The sequence below is a fragment of the Grampus griseus genome (genome assembly GCF_964374135.1).
Source record: "Grampus griseus genome assembly, chromosome: X".
NCBI lineage: Eukaryota > Metazoa > Chordata > Mammalia > Artiodactyla > Delphinidae > Grampus > Grampus griseus.
In genome coordinates, this window is record NC_138999.1 from 7,984,634 (window position 1) to 8,004,960 (window position 20,327).

Genomic DNA, 20,327 nt, shown 5'->3' on the forward strand with positions numbered 1-20,327 from the left:
TATGATTTACCCTCACAGCGTAGCAATTTTCTGCTAAATACGAAAAAATTTCCTAAACTTTTGTCCCATGTGCCAGGGTTTTCTTTTGTTTTGTTTTGCTTTTCATTCTAGCATCTCTTTTGATTCAAGCAACATTTTGTCAGGAGAAAAGACCATGTGTTTACTTCTTCCAATAGCAGAAAACCTGGTATGGGATGGGAAGGACGTCAATACGTTGGATAAATTGTTGAGTGAAGATCCAGGGAACGGAAATAAGATTGAGGAGGGGCGGCTGAGGAGACTGAATTGCACAATTAGACATCCTGTTCCTGTGTGTGGGTAGCACGGATTCCCTGTCCAGGAGCTATATTACTGCCTTCCTGTAGGAGTGGTGGGTGGGAAATGAGAATAAATGACCTCTGAGATTCCATCTAACTGGGATTTTTCTGGCATTGATTTTAAAAATGGGCCCATTGAAAAACTCTATCATCGAGCCTCATCATTCTGTGAAACACCTCCTATATGCCTTTAGAAGAAATGAGCATAGAAAACTTGGGAACCCCCCAAAATGATTAAGCTAATGTTTTAACCTTCCCGTCAAATATTCTCAGAGAATATCAGGGCACTACAAGGACTTTGGGGTGATCCCAGCATGTCTTGGGGAAGTGCCAGTGGGTGGAGTGGAATGTGGATATTGCTAGCGAAGGATAAACGTATGAACGCGTGGCAGCAGAAGACTGAAGAATGCAACAGGAAGATGAGAAACAGCAACTGGGACAAACAGGACTCTGACCATGGAGAAACAAAAACCCTATTCAACTTGCTACTTGAACATGGAGTGCGGTGTATGCCGCAGCGATACTCTCCCTATCCGCCCCCCGCCCCCGTGTCCTAAAATGTAGATTCTCTTTTCTGAGCATATATAGCCACAGCATTGGAGAACTCAGGGGAGAATTAGCCAGAGGCTAGGTCTTGGAGGATAGGTTGCATCTGTTCTGAATATGTTCATGGCCCACGTGTGGGCACTGACCTCCTGTCAGAGACACCTCTGAAGTGCAACCCAAGAAGATGTGTTGACCCAGAAAATGTTTATACAAAGCTTACATACTTGAAATCTTCTGTGCCTTTTGCACAGCAGCTAAAGATATTCTAGAACTGTACCGCTATCACCTTTTTCTTCTTTCTTAGTTTTAGAACTGGGATGCTGTAAGGCATAAGGGGCAAAGATAAATGGAGAAAATCCAATATATGAACAGATGTTAACTTACATTCATGGGGCACCTCAGACTTTACACAGGGCTTGGGGTTGGCTATACGCTCACACAGGACCCTCCCAACATTGCAATGAGGTAGGAATTATTGATGGCATTTTCGAGATAAGGAAACAGTAACTCAAGAAGTGAAGGTCCAGCCGGGGACCAATATCAGGGCTTTTAATTTTCAAGTTCCACCCTATTCTCGCTAAACCAGAGGTGCCTTCCCCAAGGCCACATGATTGATATGAGGTAAATTGACCTTTATGATCTTTCTTTGTGTCCAGGCAACTTACAGAGGTTCATGAAAAGAGAAAGAAGGGTAGTATAGTGATTAATTACTGAGTCCTGGAATCAAATCTCTGTTCCATCATTTATTAGCTGTACATCCAAGAGCGAGTTTCTTTCCTTTCCCAGACTTAGTTTTTCTAACAGTAGAATAGGTTGAAAAATAATATTTTCTTCACTGAGTTGTTGTGAGGATTAAATAAGTTCATATGTGTAAAGTCTTAGCATAGAAAATGCCCTCACCTGGACTTCCCTGGCAGTCCAGTGGTTAAGACTCCGTGCTTCCCTTGCAGGGAGTGCCGGTTCGATTCCTCCCCGGGGAACTAAGACCCAGTGCGGCCAAACAAAAGAAAATGCCCCCACCTGCACATACTGTTGTTAGTATGATGATTATCTCAAGGTGTGGATTATACTCTTTCCTTCAGTGCTGACTCGCCCATCAATCTAGAATGTTGCCTGTGGAGTCTCGTTCTGTGGGCTTGTTCTAAGAGCGTCAGGCATTTTGAAAGAAGGGATTAAGAGCTTCACCAAAAAGTAACTTATCTTAAAGTCCAGTCAGAGCAATCCATAGAAATATTTTCTAATGATTTTTGAGAAATGTGCAAAATGATCAGAAATCAAATGTGAGATGTGGAACAAAGCCTATTAGCAACTGAAGCTGGACTTAGGGGAAATGCACACAAAAGGGGAAAAATTCACTGTGCTCCCGCCAAGGGTATCTGTGTCTTGTCTACATCATTTTTGCTTAAATGCCTCTAAGTTTCTAAAGCCCGGAAGATAACCTTGGACTTTTAAAGCTAGGATTTTGCTGATAGGATATTAGATGATGAAGCATTTCATGACAGTGTTATTTAATTAGGAGAGAAAAGATAAACTTCGGAAATAAATTAAGACTACCAATTTCAACACTAAAAGCCTTAAAGTATGGAGTTATTCTGAAAATGTTTTGAGATGGGGAGAGGCCTGCACGCTAGGGACCTGTGTGCAGAAAGGATGTGTAGATCAAGACAGCAGCCTTGGGCTCTGGGCTACACCCTGAATCACTGTGCGTGGTAACAAGGTAGGACAAAGACATGCTTTCTTTTCTTTTCTTTTCTTTTCTTATTTCTTCCCAACGCACTCTTTTTTTCTTAGGTGATTAAGAAGATTTCAGTCTTTGAAAATAATCTTTGTTCTTTTCACAGCTGTTAAGAATCTAGAGGAAGGTAGTTGCTCCAAGCCTGTCCACTGGGGGAAGGAGACAATCGTTCATAATCTGCTGAGCTTGCAGTCGGAACACCATAAAATACAGCCCAATGGAAGACTGATTCCACTGCTGGGAGTGGGGAGACATTCTACTAAAGGAGCAACTTGCAAAATGAATTGTGTAAAATCATGTCTCAAGAAGAAGGGGGATTTAAGAAGAAAAATAATACCAAGTGACATTTAATTGAGATGTTTGTCTTTCCAGGAAAATTAGTTGATGAATAAATATACTCAAGGTTACAACTGGGTGGAATGTCTGGAGGAATAAGTGGCTAAAACTAGCTATATTCAAGGGAATGAGAAAAGCATGTTATATTTCTATAAAGCTCTTGGTAAAAAAATAAAAAACTGGAAGAATAAGCAAACCTAGGAAACATTTTGAAATAAGATGCATTTGATATTGAGGCCTCAGTCTTCCAACTTAGTTCCCTTTTCCCCTTTTTAGCTCCTGTTGCTACTAAGAGACCTCGCCCCATCTCTCTCTGTGGCCCAGTGCCTTCATTTCTCCCTCCCTCCTGTATTTTTTATCAATTCCTGATCTCAGATGAGAGTCTGAAACCCTGGCATTTAAAGTTATAAGAACTGATATGAGATGACCACATTTTACCTCTCCTTTTCCAGAACTGCATTCTAATAGGGATCAAAGATTCATGTAGAAGTCATGATTTTACGTGGCATTCAAGACTGCGGCCAGAAAGTGGGAAGAGGGAATAAGGGAGTTTGAGGAGGAAAGGACCAAAAGAAGGGTTTTCATGAAAACACACTATGTTAAAAACTAAGAATCCCTCTACACATGTGGAGCACGGACCTGCCAAAGGCATTATGTGCTTACCGTAGAAGGTCGAATTTAGCCCTTCCAACAACCAACCGAACTAAATCTACTTTTCGCAGGAAGCAGAGAAAGGGAATGTTGTGCAACACCTTATTATGACTTTTCTTTGGTAGTGACTTAAAAACACTTTAAATGGTAAAGACAAATTGCTTGTGGTTTACACATCCAGAGAGGGCAAGATACTTTATCCCTGACTTCTCGATTTCTCCAAATAATTACAAATTATTCTCAGTAGAAAAATTAGACTCATTTTCTTCACAAGTCTATGAGATTTTTACGTCCCCATCCTAACATAAGTGGCCCTGTGGCATTTCAAATCTGCAGTCATTGGAACAATTGGTTGACTTTGGCAGTCTCTATGACTAATGCATTAACTTCAACCCATCAAATGAACTAAAACCGAGTGTGTTTGAATATTTGGTCTACAGATAAGCCTATGGGGGACATTCAAACAAATGAGGTGAACTTGACTTTTCTGGTCCTTTCAAGATTATGTTCAGGGGAAAGGTTACCCAACAGTTTAGAAGAGCCAAGCCAAAAACATCTACATCCAAAGCCTTCCTTTCAACAATAGACTGTCTTTGCATTTTGCTAAATTTTGTTACTTGGAATTAAAAGCTTATTAGAAGCAAGTCTTCCCTGCAAGCTGACATATTCAATTACAGTCATCTGTTCTAGAGAACAGACTGTGTCTAGACAGAAGAATACCACTGTGGCTTAGAAGGAACACAATGCGTTACAGAGGCTGGATTCTAGGGCTGGGTGACCGTTTTTTACGATCTGCGCCGGGAACACCGTTTGATAAACTGTTTCACAGCTTCCCAAATGCACGTCGGTACAAAACGACCTGAATGGCTACAGCTGAGAGCAAAAAACCCAATGAGATTAAATGACGAAGATTTGGTGGTGATGGGAGAAGAACGCGTAAGCCGAAGAGAAATAGGAAACAGAGCATTAAAAATTCAAAATAAAATCAAGCAAACAGCACCAGATCAATAGAAACGAAAGCCAAGATTCCAAGCTTTGCAAGAGAAAAAAATTCTCGTCTTTGTTGCATGTTCCAGGATCTTCACAACTGTGTTTAGGGCGGGGGTGTGGGATGAGTTATTATTCCCACGTATGTGGAATAAAAACAAGCAGTTGGCCGGCTATAAGAAATTAAACATCTGTCCCGGGAAGCTTCCTCCCAAACAGAACCATACTGAGTGCATCCCACAGGCAAAGGAACAGGCTAGGGGAACTGGCTGGTCCTGATAGAAACTTGTAAGAAAGCAGTCTTCATGTTTTGAAATGTTTAGGCTTAAATGCATGTCTAGCACTTCAGCGACTTAAAACGCAGTAGACATGTTTGATCTTAGGAAGAATCTCAGTTTAAATCAATTTTCCTAGGATGAGTTTACACGTGCTATAAATCCTGCGTGCTTTGCAAACCATTGCCAATAGGTAAGAATAGGATTGTGCTCCCCGATGCACCACCCCTGGCCTGGCCCATGAAATTGGTCATCATTTTGAGAGTCATAAATACAATCATTGTCAGCTTTCTGGTTTCCATGGCTTAGAAATCTGAGAAGGCAGGGGTTCATTTCTTACTACATTTGCCCCCTAGGTTGGAGAAGGAAGACGCAAATAAAAGCAAGGACATGACGTACGTACGGGTGGTTGCTAAGAAACATGCAACTGAACGCAGGCTGCCACTTAATAATGGCCAGAGGGGGTGTGTGCTGTGATAACATCAGCCGTGATAGCGTAGCCTCTCGGCCCAGCAGGGGCCAGTGCGGTGGGGAAAATGAAAAGGAAGGCGGTCTTGTTAGGGAAAATGTAAGAAGATCTGGAAAGGGAAATGAAAGTCTGAGGCCCTTCTCATACTGAGATGGTGCTACCGGTGCCTTGTGGGTAAAGGTTAAGCTTTGTGTTATTTTCTACTAGTAATGAAGGTGGACCGGATTAGGACTGATTCCCACTCTGCTACTTGCTCACCTGGTAGCCTAGAGCTCTTCTTTGAAAGACCGGGGCCCTGTGAGTTCACTGCTCAGGACTCCAAGAGTCACCGCATATTCCTGACTAGATTAGCCCCATCAAAAGGAAAAAGGGACTTTAGCCCTGAGCTAACTAGTTACCTAGCTCCAAACAGCCATAGGACAGACATACTGTATTATGCAACTGCCATGATCAGCACAGCCCAGTGGTCCAGAGTATAGCCTCTGGGGGTCTGGCTAACCTGGGTTCAAATTCTGATCCTTCCGCCTGGTGACCTGGGGCAAGTTACACAAACTCAAGTCTCGGACTGCTCACTGTGATTAGAAGCGCATAATAATATTCACAGGCTAGTTTTCAGCCCAGCACCCCGTGCCCCTTTTCTTCCAGTAACGGACCTCCCCTGCTCTTACTGTGGAGAAATCCCCAGCCAACGTAGGCTCTAGTGGGGTTACAAGTAAGAATACCAACACCTGCCAAACCCACCCCTGTCTCAGCTACAGTTAATTGGCACAAGGATTTGGGCAATGACTCACACCAGGTGGACCAGAATCCTGCCACTGGGATTGTAACTAGATCAGGGCATGGGGTTCACATATGTCCAGGGCAAGATCCCTTCTCTCCAGTGGTGAAGCTGGCAGGGCTACTGGCAACCACTTTTCCCATCACATGGATAAAGCTGGTCTACGGAGGAAGAGAATGACATTGACAAGCAAAGACATGCACAGGTGGGAGAAACAAGTGCCCCAGGTCATTTGAATACCTGGCTCTAGTTCCTGAGCTCCCTGAGACCGTCTTGGTCCCCACCTACCACGGATCTAGGTGACAGTTAGATGAGAAAAGAATTTTCAGCACAGTGCCTGACACAATGTATTTCATAAACGTTGATATTAATACTCTCTCACGCCCGGGTGAAGAAGTTCATTGAACAGCTGCTTCTCACCCCATTTGTTAACTGAATCCTATGGAAAGTGGCCTGTCCAGGATGGAGGAAAGAGGACACGATGTGACTGATGTGACTACAGAGTGATGATCTGCTGTGGAGTGGCCCCGCTGACAGCGACCACCCCCACTGTACCCCCCGACTCACTGAACCAAGTTGCTGCAACTGTCCAGCTGTTCCAGCTTCCAGATGGACTTGTTCTTAGTGGCCAAGAGTTCCTGGGTTTCACCAAGTTAAGAGCAAACAGCTAAACGAAAAGGGCTGGACAAAAACATTACAGAGACTAGATCCCGGCCCCGATTCTGCCACGTGTAAGTTTAAGACTAAGCACCGCTTTGGGAAGGGGTGGAAATTGAGTTCACAACACTATTGAGAAGATCCCATCCTTAACAAGTATAAGCTCTAGAGAGTCTGAGAACATGTGGAAGAGTTATGAATATTTTCCTAGAGGGCAAGAGAACTGGTATTGTGACTAAGGCCATTTCTACACATGCAAAGGAGAGAGAAGAAGCAAAGATTCAGTCCAGCAATTAATGCACTGAGCATCTTCTGTGTGTCGGCACTGAGGTTAGAGAAATTAACCACAGCTGTTATTCTTATGGCGTTCACAGGCCGACCCCTGAAACAGACCCAGAGACAAGGACTAGGAGAGCTGTGAAATCCCAGAGGAAGACGCAATGATTTACGTCTGGAAGAAGGCCAGGGAAGGAGACACAGAAGAGATAATGTTTGATCTGAGCTTTGACATTCAACAGGCAGAGAAGAGCTGGGAGGTCTTCGTGAGCAGAGACAACGTGGAGTCAGGGTGGCGGGATGGTGCAAGGCATGCTTGGGAAGAGCCGAAGAGGCAAAAAGGACTGTGGCTAGAACACAAGGTACGTTGGCACTGATATCCAGCTACGCAGATGAGGGAGCCACTGAAGACGTCAGAGCTTGGGAGGGAGGTGCTCAGTCTGTTAGTGGGCTCAGCGTGGGGACAGGGGAAGGCTGGAAGGGATAGGGGACACTAGAGGAAAGAAGAGCCATCATAATCGTTGAGAACAGACCCGACGAGGATTAGCACGACAGTGAGAGTCAATGTAGTGGCAGCTAGGATATGAAGGTGTTTTCTTTTTTCTTGGCTGCGTCGGGTCTCAGTTGAGGCATGCGGGATCTTTCGTTGTGGCGTGCGGGCTTCTCTCTAGTTGTGGCGCGTGGGCTCCAGGGCACGTGGGCTCAGTAGTTGTGGTGCGTGGGCTTAGTTGCCCCGAGGCATGTGGGATCTTAGTTTTCCGATCAGGGATCCAACCCGTGTCCCCTGCATTGGAGGGCGGATTCTTTACCACTGGACCACCAGGGAAGTCCCTTTTTTTTTTTTTTTAAAGCAATCTATGAGTCAGAGGATTCCAAAACATTCACAGTCTGTTTTAAAACTCAAAATATTTGTGAATTTCAAGTGAAGGCAAATCTTCAAAAATCGCAACTTTAAGACCTCATTGACCCCCTATATAAATTTTCCTAATTAAGGCAAGGGCTGCGGATGATAAGACAATAAAATGATCATTTGTGTGTGTATATTAAAAATGTTTTCTCTAGGCTTTAAACTCATTTCTTCATGGAAAGCTTTTTCTCATTACCTTCCCTCTTCTGAGTATTTGGAAGCTACCCATTAAGTAGTCCTTCCTTTGAACCCCAAATTTGTGGGATTTATTTTATGAGAAGACCTTTATGCATTTAAGATCTGCGCACACCTTTTTAAAAAAATTTTTTTAATTTACTTTTATTTATTTTAATTATTTATCTTTGGCTGCATTGGGTTTCCATTGCTGCGCGCGGGCTTTCTCTAGTTGCGGGGAGTGGGGGCTACTCTTCGTTGCGGTGCACGGGCTTCTCATTGTGGTGGCTTCTCTTGTTGCAGAGCACGGGCTCTAGGTGCATGGGCTTCAGTAGTTGTGGCACACGGGCTCAGTAGTTGTGGCTCGCGGGCTCTAGAGCGCAGGCTCAATAGTTGTGGTGCACGGGCTTAGTTGCTCCGTGGCATGTGGGATCTTCCTGGACCAGGGCTCGAACCCGTGTCCCCTGCATTGGCAGGCAGATTCTTAACCACTGTGCCACCAGGGAAGCCCACGCACACCTTTCAAAAGTTCCTCACACTATACCTTTCAAAACCAAAAGCTTCAGACATTAGGCCTGATCTTGCAGAAAAAAAAGGAGGAATTTTTTTTTTTAGATGTACCAATTCTTTAAGCTTCTGGGATCCATTTAGTGAGCTGGAGATGACAACGGTTCATGAGATTCTAGTGGCCCAAATCATAAGGAACTTATACAGTCTTGCTGCCCCCGGGAATGATATTCATATATTTCCGTTGACAACTGGCTCCAGCTTCTCCCACCTGGCTGGCCTCTCCCCTGCTCGCTGTCCACAGGGCCCCTCTTCAAGCAGTCCCATTGTTCTCTGGCCCCCGCCCATCGAGCCGGCTGTCATGAGGCTAAGACACAGAGCCAGCAGCGGCAGGGCCAGGGCTTCACGGTCCCAGGCCCAGGTTCAATTTATAGCCCTTTCCCATGGGACAGAAAACAACTAAATGTGAAAACTCACCCCTGATTTATGAGGTGCACTTTGTGAAGTCTGAAATTAAACAGCAAGCAAGTTGAGATCACGCTGGTCAATGTAGCTAGCCTTAAAGATTTATATACTAGCCTGAACGACTCAGAAGGAGGTCTGAGTTACAGACGAGTGCATAGTTATAGGTTATTGATGCCTTTACATCGAGAAGAAACTTCTCTTAATTTACAGGAATTGACTATAATGTTGGGTAGTTATCACCTGAGTAACTTATTGTTATGAATTAACCCATCCCCGAAAGCTAGTGGGAACTATAATAATTACAATGAAGTGAATGAATGGAACACAAAGTAGGGTTTAGGGAGATGTAAAACCAATTTCAGGGTTATCAATACACACGTTGGTGGCCGTGTAGCACGTATGCCATGTCACCCAGAAGAAAAATGGCTTCACCCACAGTGTACAGTAGATGGTGGGTTATGAGATAAGCAGGGGTCTGACTGCTGGTACTTTCAGCCTCATTAATTCCATGTGCCAGAGAAACGTGTGACAGGGCATGTCGGTACCATGGGGCTGGGGCTGGGAGGTACACTCTGGTGCTGTCATAAGACAAGAGCGTCTTTGCTGCTGCTACTGCAAGAGCCCCTTCTTTCTACTGCTCCTCTGCAGTCAGCTCTGGGGTCATGCATAGTTTTCATCTGTGCAGAACAGATTATTTCTGGAAGGTTCTGACCCTATCCTCACGCACAGCCACACTAGGTAACGTGGGGTGTTTCGTATATCTTCACTGCCAGAAATGCCTCTGCTAAGAGTGCACCATTTCCCCATCCTCTCTTTCAACTTTATCTGAAATTCCCATCATAGGGGCTCTTCCTCAACGTTCGATTAGGCCTGAAAGAGCTCTGTCTCCACAGGGCACTGATACATTGCAGACAGTATGTGAAGAGGAAGGCGCAAAGGGTCCAAGCAGAGACGTCATCACAAGAAAGGGTAGACCAGGACCTCACGACTCCCAGTGCGGTCCACGCACCAGCGGCATTAACATCTCCTGGGAACCCGGTAGAAATGACGAATCCTGGGCCCCGCCTCAGACCCGCCGAGTCAGAGTCTGCGCTGTAACAGGATGATTTGACGGCACGTTACGGTTTGCACTGACCTTGAAGAAAGAGGAGCAGTGTTGTTTGGAACAAGGATGGCCAAACCAAGATGACTAACGAGATGGTTGAAGAGAAACTCGCTATTGTGCCAGGGAGCAATATTCCACCCATTGATTCCCGAAGCGGGGTGAGCACCGGACTGTTCACGAATGTACATTTCCAGATCCCATTGCAGAATTCAGGTTCTATTGATCTGAGGAGGTGCCCAGGAATCTCCATTTTTAGCAAGCACCTGTGTGCTTCTCCTGGAGCTGGTTGTTTTTGGGTCTCCTATAGATCACTCTGTGTCCCAACTAGCTACTACCTACCACTGCTTCTAAGCCGCCATCATCATAACTTCATGGGCATCAACGTCACGATCTGGTCGCTGAGTAACCCGGGACCATTCTCAAGTCCACAGCCATCTTCAGACTTACTGACCGTGAAAACTTGAAATTATAGACCTGCATTTGCTGTTGGCCTGACTAGAGTTATCCAAGACAGCTGGTGAAGTGAGTCTATATTTAGAAGCATACTAGTGAGTATACTTTTGTTGAGGGGAAATGCCAGTGATTCCAAATGGGCAGGGGGACATAGGGTTGTGTCCTCAGTATCACAGTCACGCCTGCTGGCGATGCTGTCACTTCATCAGAAAACGATACAAAGTCAACACAGGATTTCTCTCAGTAATTTTCTCATCGAAAACAAAGGTCTCTACTTCCTGAAACAAGAAGGGAATTTCAGGCCTGATGCTTGATCAACGGTCAGCACTTGCCCTCCCTGTCCCCTCCGGAGGCTTCAGAAGAAACACCCAGCTTTCCACACGGGGCCCACTTCTCTCCTGGAGTCATAGGAAATGCTGGCTTCTCTTGCAAAGGATTTTGCCTCACAGGGCGGCAGTTTGGAAAGAGTCTTCTTTTCCCTAAAAATGCCAACATAGGGACTTCCCTGCTGGTCCAGTGGTAAAGAATCCACCTGGCAATGCAGGGGACACGGGTTCGAGCCCTGGTCAGGGAACTAAGATCCACATGTCGCAGGGCAAGTAAGCTCGCGTGCTGCAACTGCTGAGCTCGTGTGCCTCAACTAGAGCTCACGTGCTCTGGAACCCGTGCACCACAACTACAGAGCCCAAGAGCTCTGGAGCCTGCACGCCACAACTAGAGAAGAGAAAACCCGCACGCCACAACTAGAGAGAAGCCCGCGTGCCGCAACGGAAGATCCCGCATGCCTCAATGAAGATCCTGTGTGCCGCAACTAAGACCCAACGCAGCTAAAAAAAATAATAAAATAAAAAAATAAATAAATCTTAAAAAAAAAAAAAGCCACCGTAAGGAGTATGGTGCAGGGACCAGGAGTGTGAATTCTCCGGCCAGTCTGCCTCCTTCAAGTCCTACTAGTCTCTTACAAACGATGACACCTCGGGCAAGTTCCCCTGTGCCTCAGGTGGGCCCCTAGAAAACGGGATCCTCATAATACCTCTGTCACAGAGCCACTGAGAGGATTAAATGGGAAAATGTAAGGTGATGGACCTAGTAGATAGCATCGTCAACCTGTTCCCCAAAGCCCCTCCACCTAGAAACTTGCAAGAGCAGATGGTGGCCAATTGCCCAGACCCCTTCCTCCATGGCCTCCTGGGTACCCAGATTTCTCTATCCTCTGCAGGGAAACTGGCACCCAAATGGGGACATTGTTCTGTAGGGCGGCCCATCAGATGAGGACATGTTTTTCTCCCTTTCTCTTGTTCACCTCACCTTTCAGAGTCTAGAGTCCACTACCGCATTCTTCATTTGTTTCTTCAAAAGAAAAGTCTGCAAGGACTTCACTCTAACAGGCCCAGTGAAAATGCATCTGAACTTCCAAAGGCCCTGCCCCACCCTCTCACCCCCGCCAAGGCCCCTTTCATCTGGCAGTCTCTAATCTAGAACCAGTTAGAACCAACAGACCCTGCTCCTCTGTAAGTCCTGCCCCTTTCGGCAGATGCCTGCCAGATCTGGCCCCTGTTGCCTCTGTTTGCTCAAATGGCTTTTGTCGTATTGAGGGGAAATGGGAATAGGACATGTGGTGGGAAGGGGTGGGTAGAAACAGAAATCTTCAAAGACAAAACAAATGAGCGCTGAGCCCCCAGTTCCATGTGTAACATCCGTGGGAGTCACGAGGTTGCCGAAACGGTGGCAGTCGTCGGCTAACTAGGAGGGTGAACGGTATGCTGTGCTGGTTTGGCTGAAAAGACTGTCTTCCCCAGTAAGCAAATTATTGATTATAAACTGTTATGATTCCATCGGAGCCGTTGTGGCCAACTGCATTATTCCATCTGCCTTAAATGTCTGCTGTGTTCCCATGCCAAAACCCTTATGAAATTTCCACTGGAAAAAAAAATGAGTAGCAAATTCGGGTCTCAGTGCTCATATATAATTTCAGATTTCATTAATGGTTATTAAATATATGCCCTGAGGAAGGATAAAGTTCTTCATATGAATGGAAAGAGAATTGAATTTATAAATAAGGTGACTCTGTTTTCAAGGACTATTCATTAGACATATCCAGGACATACTTTTTTAAAAAAAACTTTCAAATGAAAGGTGTTTAAAATCTCACAGGATAAAAATGTTGGGAAGGGGCTTCCCTGGTGGTGCAGTGGTTGAGAGTCCGCCTGCCGATGCAGGGAACACGGGTTCGTGCCCCAGTCCGGGCAGATCCCACATGCCGCGGAGCGGCTGGGCCTGTGAGCCATGGCCGCTGAGCCTGCGCGTCCGGAGCCTGTGCTCTGCAACAGGAGAGGCCGCAACAGTGAGAGGCCTGCGCACTGCAAAACACACACACACACACACACACACACACACACACACACACACACACACACACACACAAATGTTGGGAAAATGCAGTCTTGCTCAAAAAATTCAAAACACCCCTAAGTCCGAAATATTGTTCTTCGCCTGGAATTTGAAAATGAATTTGGGGGAAATTTTTTTTTAAGTTGTAAAAATATTTTCATATTGCGGCCCAAAGATATCCACATTTAGGAAAGATGGATGTATCTATCGGTAGGTGGAAAACTGGATGCTAAACAGAATGTTGAAATTAAAAAAAAAACTCCTTTTAAGAACCACAATTATAAAAAGATGAAAAGAGGCTATTTAAGTAATTTTGACTAAGTGAAGCCCTTCGAAGCTTTAGGCTACTAAAGCCACGTAACCTGGACAATATATTCTTAGGAGGAGTTGTCAAATGCCCAAGTAAGAAATTCAAATCCTTTTCAGGCCTGTTGCAAATCTCCCTGAAAGCTGTACAAATGGCACGCTTTTAGCTTACAGTGAATAAGTAGATGGAGAATGTTTTTTTAATCTTAATGCGTGCAAGTTAAGTATCTGCCCGAGCGCTAAACTCCTAAGGAGAGAGACTGTTGAACTCAAGACATTTTTGTACCAGGTGAGTTTCCTGACATCTATTTACACTGAATTGTCTTATTAGCCAAGAAAAGATAAGATCATTTTTTTTGTCATCAGCTGGCCTGCTGCTGCTACATGAAGTATCATTAGAGATAAAATATACAGAAGGTCTTCAAGAGTAGTGAGTTCAAATTTCAGCTCTTCTCACTCAGAAGTGAACTTGGTGATATTTTCTAGCCAAAAAAAGAGCTTTTATAAATAACCTTAACACAAATAAACTGTTGATGCAATGAAGACAATTTTTCTATTTGAATTTTATGTCATGAGACCCCCTGAAATGGAATTTTATCTTTGAAAACAAATAATTCCCAGAGAGGGGCTGAGATGAATAAAACCTCCCTCCTGCCCTATCTTGTATTCATTTCTCGAGTGAGGTGCACTGTGTGACGGAGCAGATGTGATTAGCCCGACCTGTGGGACCAGCAGGCCATTTTCTATTGACCCTGTAATCTCTACGATCAGTCTCAGATCTAGGGAACATTTCCCTCGGAAAATTCACATCATCGCAAATGAAAAGTCTCATTATTCAAAAACAATAATTATTCAGTTGTAGAATACATCAAACATAATTCTTATTTTTACTGTTTTCTAGGTATCCAAATTCAAAGAAGTTGGCCCCAAACATATGAAAATGTTGAGCTTTACATTATCCTAAAAGTTTTTTTTCTTATAAGTTTGATTCTAAGATACAAGTTCTTTTTTTTTTTTTTTTTTTAAAAACCAGGCTGTTGCTCATACCAGAAGTGCAATGCCAGAGAACTTGTAGGAAAGGTTTGGAAAAGCCATCTTAAAGTGACATTTATATAAGGGGATAAGCACGAAAATGCTAGTGTAAATCCTATCCAGCTGGTTATGAGGTGGACTGTGGTTGACGTCTGTTTGTAGATTGAAGATTTAAACAGAAATGCTTTGGAAAAATAAGCGAAAAGCAACATGAATCCAAATATGGCCTCTATTAGGCTACAGAGCAGTAAAAGGAATTCCTAGAGAAGATTGTAGAAAACAAAAATCAACTTCCCTCCCTGAAACAGTTACAAAAAGTAGAAAGTAGAAAACAGTGAAGAATACTGAATCACTTCCACTGTCCAGTGTACAGAGTTTTTTCAAGAGTTGCTGATAGGAGATGGCGGCTAATCTGCCAACGAGCACAGAAAAAAGAATTTTGAAAACAGACAAACTAAATGTCAAATGGTGCTTTCATGGAGCAAGGGGAGACCTGTCATTTCATAGGGAGCACGAGAAGAAGAACAGATTTCTGTTTCTTAGCAAAGACATTTGGTGCAAGGCAGACTAGAGCCTGGCTAGATCAGAATCTCATCAACCCCCAAGCCCGGGGTGCTTAGCGCCCGCATAAAAGCTCAGGTGGCAGCTGTGGAATCTCAGATGAACTAATAAATATGGAGCGAGCGAGCTGAGTTTAGCAGGAAAGAATGTCAGCAATTTACCAGTGGACGCCTAGGAGCTTGTCGTAACCGTCTTGTCACGGTTTTCAGAGAAATGAAGTTCCAGAAATTTCAGAACGGCAGAGAGGGCCCACTGAAGTCAAGAAATTCAGGACGAAATTGGGGTGGGACAACTGGTGAAAAGGGGACATGGCTTGTTTTCTGTTGCTAAATGCTTCCCCATGCTTGCACACCCAAACTTACTGTGAGAAAGCAGAGAAAGGTGTACTTTGTAAAAAGTTTCTAATGAATTGAATTCCACTATGGGGTGAATCTGGCACTAATTTTCTTGGTGACGTGACACCACCTTAGGAAATGAACAAGATATCCAGGAGATAACCCTGTTTCTCTATTTATGCACACACTCAAACATACAGTCTCATAGAGAGAAGCAAAATTAAAAGCATACAGCAAACAGCCATTTACAACATAGAAGGTTTCTGTAGTCCGTGTAAATTAAGCTCCTTTGGAAGGAAAAAAAAAAGCCCACGCTATGTATTTATGCAGGTGTTTTCAAACAAGCTTCTCAGATTATTTGATAATTATAATGCCATCATCTACGAACGAGCAGTGAAATTAAAAATCAGGACATTGCACGTGGGGAGCAAAGCAGAGAAATTTCATGGGGAGCTTTTAATTCTGGGAGGAACATTTTGAATAGAGTGTTAAGATTGATTGTATCTAATTAAGATGCTAAATCATATAGTGAACAAAGACAAGGGAAAACACTAGGGTCTGCGGACTTGCAGCGAAGGCCTTCAGGAGCCCCCGCTCCCTCCCTTCACAGCCGAGGAGCCTGAGTTCCCGGACATTCCTACCGTGTGAAATCACACACACAAGCTGGGGTCAGGGCTCTGTGTGTCCAGTCGTTTATTCATGTATCAAAAGGGGGAGATATGCACACATTCAAACACACAGAGAAAGAAAGGATGTGAAAACAATGCAGTGTGCGGTTGTGGGAATGTATCATTCCCCCAGGAAGAAAACACACACGCTTTGCAGAGAAAAGGAATTCATCAAAGTCGAGCCTTCCTGTTGTGCGCTGAAAGGCTGGGTGGCAGATAGGGACTCTCAGATGAAGTGAAAATGACAAGGGGGTCCTTACACTTGAGCGCGCATCGGCTTCACCTGGAGGGCTTGTCAAGGCAGTTTGCTGGGTTCTACCTCCAGCGTTCCTGACTCAGTCTGGGGGTGGCCTGAGAACCTGCATTTCTAACAGCTGTCTCTGTGGTGAAGCTGCTGGTACCCAGATCACACTTGGGTTTAGTGCCCTGCACTAGCACAACTGAGGCTGGCTGAAACTGGATGACTGAACTGATGGATGAAAATGATGCTCTTCTACTGGATCACATAAAATATGGTGTGCGCACCTATCACCTGCAAATGAAAGCAGTGACGAAGCAAGATCAATGGGATGGAACTTAAAAACACAGCTGTCTCAGTAATAAAAGCTACATGAGTAATTACTGTAATTGTAGAGGTGGATGCACGCAGTTCTAAGAAGTGTGGGAAATTTTTATGTCATTTTGGGGTTAAATTAAGTATTTCTGAAACGACTTCATTAGAAAAGAACTTTTTAATTACCACAACTTTACATCCAAACTCTTCCTTTCTAAAGAAAAGCATTACGGAGTTTAAGCTGCAGAGTCTTATTACTGGATTTTACTTTTCAGCAGAAAATGCAACTCTATCAAAATGAAGAAATTAATGTTCTGTTCAAGCCTGCTATTCAGAACAATGTAGTTATTTATAAATCAGGTTTTCAATTTTGGCTAACTTAATATGTACAAGAAAGAAAAATAATAAACATGTAAATATAGATTTGGGGGCAACTCAAAAATTTATGAATCATGGTAATGGTGTTAAACCATATTAATGTACAGCAACTGCTCTCATAGTTCACTTTATACTTTGCATTAAAGACCAGTTTATCTATCAAGACAAGATACAAAGCTTCTTTGTTCTAAGTTGGTTTATTTCTTCTCTTGATTAACCCTCATCTGAATCTGCAGGCCGGCGACAAAGAGTTTTGTTAGGTCTCCAAATGGCTGTTTGTCTTCTTGAAAACAATCTTTTTTTTTTTTTTTTGAGGGGGATTGAACCCGTGCCCCCTGCAGTGGAAGCGCGGAGTCTTAACCACTCGAATGCCAGGGAAGTCCCTGAAAACAATCTTTAGTAGTACTTTTTTACCATGTCACGCTCCTCCACATGTAATTAAAATAGAAAAGCTGCAAAAATTTAAAGAATGCAAATCACAAATTATATCTGTATAACAAGCAGATGAAGTGAACTATTGAAAATCTGTACGCAGTTAATTAATTTTGCACCGGCCGGCAAATGATTACAGATGTTCCCCACTCGTAACCTTTCCCATTTTGCATATCCTTCATCCTGTAAAACGCTCATTTCTTTCTCAGAAGCTCCCAGATAGTAAATACTCCATTTTCAAGGGACGTGGACAACATATACATACATCATTCTAGTTGGGCAGTGAAGAAGGTGGCTAAAATCATGTAATTTCTCCAGTCATTGTACCTTTGCAGATGGGTGACAAGACCTTCCCATAGAGTGAACCTCTGCAGCACTTCCTCCTAAGCGCTGTTGCCCGGCTTTGGGCCTCAGCTGAATACTAGAGGGAGAGCAAGGGGGTAGGCTCCACTCGCCTGTGGCGCCTCTAGGCTGTGGGGCAAGTGGCCTTAATGATTTGCAGAACTTTCTCCTGCAGTGTGAAGGGGTTGGAAACACAGAGACATCAAATCTGATTTCCCAGGTGATGTGAGATAAGGAAGACTTCTGGTGAACGATGCCCCCGGGCAAGATCACCTTAGTCACTTTCTGCTCGTCTGCGAAGCCACCTTCCTTTACATGCTGCCTTGGGAGTACCCGTGCAGTCTCCCTGCTTCAGGGAGTACCTTCACCTCGCTTTCCAATGCCCCCTCCGGCCCCCGCCCCCCGGTTTCTCCTTAGTCACTTTTGTCACTGACATCACTGTGTCGCCCACTTGATACGTGATTCTCTGCACCCATTCCAGCTGCCCAACTTTCTAGTTTTAACTCCTCTCTTCTGGGCCACCTCCGCACTCAGTCCTCTAATAAAAGGAGTATCCGTGTGGTTGGTAAAGCGCAACTTAAAAACCGATATAAAAAGTATTCCAGGGACTTCCCTGGCAGTCCAGTGGTTAAGACTTCACCTTCCAATGCAGGAGGTGTGGGTTCGATCCCTGGTCGGGGAGCTAAGATCCCACATGCCTCGTGGCCAAAAAACCAAAACTTAAAACAGAAGCAATATTGTAACAAATTCAATAAAGACTTTAAAAATGGTCCACATCAAAAAAAAAAAAATCTTAAAAAAAAAAAGTATTCCAGGCAAGTGAATTCAGCTGCCGGATATATTAGGCAAGAGTAAGCCTAATGGCACTGTTGGTGGGAATGTAAATTGGTGCAGCCACTATGGAAAATAGTACGGAGGTTCCTTAAAAAACTAAAAATAGAGCTACTATATGATCCAGCAATCCCGCTCCTGGGCATGTATCTGGAAAAGAGGAAAACTCTAATTCGAAAAGATACATGTACCCCCATGTTCATTGCAGCACTATTCACAACAGCCAAGATACAACCTAAGTGTCCATCAACAGATGAATGGATAAATATGCGGTACATATATATAATGGAATACTATATATACTGAGTAGTACGAATATTACTTAGCCATAAAAAAGAATGAAATAATGCCATTTGCAGCAACATGGATGGACCTAGAGATTATCACACTAAGTAAGTCAGACAAAGACAAATCTCAAATGATATTGCTTATATGTGGAATCTAAAAAACTGATACAAATGAACCTATTTACCAAACAGAAATAGACTCACTGACATAGAAAACAAATTTATGGCTACCAAAGGGGAAAGAGGGGAGGAGGGATAAATTAGAAGTTTGGGATTAACAGATACACACTACTATATATAAAATAGATAAACAAGGACCTACTTATAGCACAGGAAACTGTATTCAATATCTTGTAATAACCTATAAAGGAAAAGAATCTGAAAAAGAATATATGTGTATGTACAAATGAATCACTGTGCTGTACATCTGAAACATTGTAAATCAACTACATTTCAATTAAAGAAAAAGAGAAGGCTCAAGGGGAATCTGGGTTGGACCCTCAGCTGACCCACACGGACACTTCTCTCCAATGTGCTCCCTCTCTGTGCTGCTGTGCCTGTTTCCCACAGGACTCCCCTTCCAGGACGCCCAGCCTCAAGGGTGCAGTCCGCACACCAGCCTGGGAAGCGCTTTTCCAAACCAATCCACTTTTCTTTCCTTTTTTTTTTTAAACATTTGTTTATTTAGGCTGCGCCGGGTCTTAGTTGCAGCATGTGAGATCTCTAACGGCGGCATGCAGGGTCTTTAGTTGCAGCATGTGGGATCTAGTTCCCCAACCAGGGATCCAACCCGGGCACCTTCACTGGGAGCGGGGAGTCCCCTCCACTGGACCACCAGGGAAGTCCCTGAAACCAATCTATTCTTCAAATTGAACACTTTGCATTAAGTCATTCACCAACCACAGCCCTGAAAAATGAAGGCTCAGTGCATGACAGTGATGTGAGCCCTGGATAGTCAAGGGCAGGTGAAGGCTTTCGTTCAGGGGCAATAAAAGCACACGCTGTCTTTCATTAATCTACAACAGCTCACTCTTCTCTTCATTCTGCTGACTTACCTAGTTAAGTCCCCCTCCCCCTAAAGATACGAGAAGAATGGAGTATCACTATATACTTCATTCCAAACCTGTAAAATGACTTTTATTTTCTTGGGTATGCCTCAGATAACAAAGAAAATTTTAAAATTTACATTTCCTTTTTATGCTGTCCGCATACACATCTCATGTGCTTTTGTGACTGTATTATGTGCCGGGGGGCGGGGTGGGGGAGAATGTTAATATGAAGTTGTCTTTGTCTTGTCAGAAAATAAAACAAAAACAGAAAAGAAAACTGGACTCATCTTGAAAATACTGGGTTGCCCTAAGCTTTGGGTAAACATTGGGAAAAGTCCAGAATTGTCTGCTCTTCCGGCAGAAGAATCTATAGAATATTCACACCAATCAATAATTCCTGCCTGGAAACTAATTGTCTAAGCTTCACGATCACTTTTATTTTCTGTTAATGACTGTGTAAGTACCTGAGAACGAACGGCAGGAAGTTATCACACGGCTGGCATCAACCATCATCTCTTACTCAG

The 20,327-nt window shown here is 43.9% G+C and overlaps 1 protein-coding gene across 1 annotated transcript in view; it reads right to left on the minus strand.

The window, feature by feature from the left end:
- Positions 1–20,327, minus strand: part of MID1 (midline 1) — a 386,159-nt gene that overhangs the window by 293,531 nt on the left and 72,301 nt on the right. The window lies entirely within an intron of this gene.